Raw genomic sequence first — 3,463 nt, 5'->3', positions numbered from 1 at the left:
ATCTGACAGGCTGCTGCGGGCCCCGTTCATTAACCTTAATGTGTTTAGACTCAGAGCTCATTTCTACAGACGTGGCACACACACACACACACACACACCACACCACACGTTTTGTTCTTCTATCCTTGTAGAAACATACAATTTATTTCCCTAATCCTAACCCAAAAAACCTTTAACCTTACCCTACCCTTACCCTTCCCATAACCCTAACCCTAACTACCTAACCCTAACCCTAACCCAAAACCTTAACCTTACCTTACCAATAACCCTAACCCTAACTCCAACCCTAATTGTAACCCTAAGCCTAACAACCTAACCTTAAAATAGCCTTTGTCCAGAGAGAGAATTTTCCCACAAGGATAGAAGAACCAACCAACCAACACACACACACACACACACACACACACACACACACACACACACACACACACACACACACACACACACACCACACACACACCACACACACACACACACACACACACACACACACACACACCACACACACACACACACACACACACACACACAACACACAGTCTACAACACAGGTCAAGGGGTTGACTAGATGTCCTCCTAATCCTCTGGTATTTATATGAACACTAAATGTGTGTTAAATGGCAGAGGTTCTTCCTGTGTGTGGATGAGGCAGTAGAATGTCTCCAGTAGAGAGGGTCTTTGGGGTGTGCTGTGAAATGTGATCACTGTAGTGGATCATCATGCAGTCCCATGTGTTCTCCATCAGGAGACCTGTTGGAGCTGGTTGGAGCCCTGATGGCTTGTTCGTTCGGTGTGCAATAGTCTAGAATTCCGTCACAGCTGGGAAAAGAAAGGATGCTGTACCCCAGCGTGGGAAAGAACGAGTTTTCCAAAATCGGAACATTTGATCCATACGACATTCCGAACAGGCCATCTGGCAACAGGGGAGGTACAAAGCTCTTCAGACTGGTGGATTATAGAGGTATCTCTGGCTGGAGTGGGTTGGCTTTTGTCCATGTCAATTACCTGGAAATATGGTTAATCCAACCTTGTGGTTCATGCCAATCTCTCATCATTATGAATGGACAGTATTCCAGTTCATCATGGTTGATAGCGTCATCAAAATATTTCATGTATTATGAATGCACTCCATATCTATCAATTTGTCATGAGTTTTGTTAGTGGGCTCTATAGACTGGTGCACCACTCTCTAGTCCTTTTCCTTGGTGTAATTGTATCCTCAGTGGTGTTAAACTGTATGTCGTTAATGCGTTGGAGGTTACAGACTGTTCAATGACAGTGGACTATAATGCAATCGGCGTTGTCCATGTCAGTCAACTCTAAATGTTGGGGGCATCCTGCCTTGTCGCTACCGCTCAAATACCACCAAATATCCCATTTTATGATGGTATCATCATCTCAAACTATGTATGAAAAGTTCCTTATGAATTCCTCAGTTTAGAATGTCTTCCACATATTTTATTCCATTATTCATGGTGTCTCATACCTGGCTTCTCAGACTGTTGACTCTCCTAGTCATTTAATGAAATCAATCAAATCAAATAAATTTTATAGTCACATACAATCATGGTTAGCAGATGTTAATGCGAGTGTAGCGAAAGGCTTTGTGCTTTCTAGGTTCCGACAATTGCATAATAACCAAAGTAATCTAACCTAACCAATTCACGCTACTACCTTACACACAAACACACAAGTGTGAAGGAGATAAAGAATATGTACATAAAGATATATGGATGGAGTGTGGTACAGAACGGCATGGCAGAATGCAGTAGATGGTATATGAGTACGGTATCATCATAGAGATGAGTAACTGTAGTATGTAAACATGAAAGTGGCATAGTTTCAAGTGGCTAGTGGTACATGTATTGATAAAAGGATGGCAAAGATGCAGTAGATGAGTATAGAGTAAGTATTACATATGAATGGGTAATGTAGGTATGTAACATTGTATTAAGTGGCATTGCTTAAAGTGGCTTAGTGGACATTTTGTACAATAATTTCATCAATTCCATTTTAAAGTGGCTGGAGTTGAGTCAGTATGTGGCAGCGCGCCGTATAATGTTAGTGGTGGCTGCACACACACACACACACACACACACACACACACACACACACACACACACACACACACAGTTCTACAACACAGGTCAAGGGGTTGACTAGATGTCCTCCTAATCCTCTGGTATTTATATGAACACTACATGTGTGTTAAATGGCAGAGGTTCTTCCTGTGGTGTGGATGAGGCAGTAGAATGTTCTCCAGGTAGAGAGGGTCTTTGGGGTGTGCTGTGAAATGTGATCACTGTAGTGGATCATCATGGCAGTCCCATGTGTTCTCCATCAGGGAGACCTGTTGGAGCTGGTTGGAGCCCTGATTGGCTTGTTCGTTCGGTGTGCAATAGTCTAGGAATTCCCGTCACAGCTGGGAAAAGAAAGGATGCTGTACCCCAGCGTGGGAAAAGAACGAGTTTTCCAAAATCGGAACATTTGATCCATACGGACATTCCGAACAGGCCATCTGGCAACAGGGGAGGGTACAAAGGCTCTTCAGACTGGTGGATTATAGAGGTATCTCTGGCTGGAGTGGGATTGGCTTTTGTCCATGTCAATTACCTGGAAATTATGGTTAATCCAACCTTGTGGTTCATGCCAATCTCTCATCATTATGAATGGCACAGTATTCCAGTTCATCATGGTTGATAGCGTCATCAAAATATTTCATGTATTATGAATGCACTCCATATCTTATCAATTTGTCATGGAGTTTTGTTAGTGGGCTCTATTAGACTGGTGCACCACTCTCTAGTCCTTTTCCTTGGTGTAATTGTATCCTCAGTGGTGTTAAACTGTATGTCGTTAATGCGTTGGAGGTTACAGACTGTTCAATGACAGTGGACTATAATGCAATCGGCTGTTGTCCATGTCAGTCAACTCTAAATGTWGGGGGCATTCCTGCCTTGTCGCTACCGCTCAACATACCACCAAATATTCCCATTTTATGATGGTATCATCATCTCAAACTATGTATGAAAAGTTCCTTATGAATTCCTCAGTTTAGAATGTCTTCCACATATTTTATTCCATTATTCATGGTGTCTCATACCTGGCTTCTCAGACTGTTTGACTCTCCTAGTCATTTAATACATGTAACTCTAAGTGGTGCCATATGAAGTTAATGCCATATTGTGACTATGTGTGGAAATGAATTGTGTCTTGTGAGGACTAAACAGAAAGAGACGATGCCCTGGGAGCTAGACGGGACTGTATGGAAGGACGTGAGCTAGAATGGTGCTTATTAATGTAACAATGGCGTTGAAGGGCTACATGCCACTATTGTATTCCCTTAAACACACACACACACACACACACACACACACACACACACACACACTGTGTGTGTGTGTGTTGTGTGTGTGTGTGTGTGTGTGTGTGTGTGTGTGGTGTGTTGTGTGTGTGTGTGTGT

At 42.7% G+C, this 3,463-nt stretch overlaps 1 protein-coding gene across 1 annotated transcript in view; it reads right to left on the bottom strand.

Annotated features, from left to right (window-relative positions):
* LOC111971672 (collagen alpha-2(IV) chain) overlaps positions 1 to 3,463 on the bottom strand; it is a gene marked incomplete at its 5' end in the record, with an annotated part of 146,523 nt that overhangs the window by 76,094 nt on the left and 66,966 nt on the right.

Source organism: Salvelinus sp. IW2-2015, linkage group LG2, assembly GCF_002910315.2.
Source record: "Salvelinus sp. IW2-2015 linkage group LG2, ASM291031v2, whole genome shotgun sequence".
NCBI classification, from domain to species: domain Eukaryota; kingdom Metazoa; phylum Chordata; class Actinopteri; order Salmoniformes; family Salmonidae; genus Salvelinus; species Salvelinus sp. IW2-2015.
The sequence above is the reverse complement of the archived record's forward strand: the minus strand, read 5'-3'. Positions and strand labels throughout refer to the sequence as shown.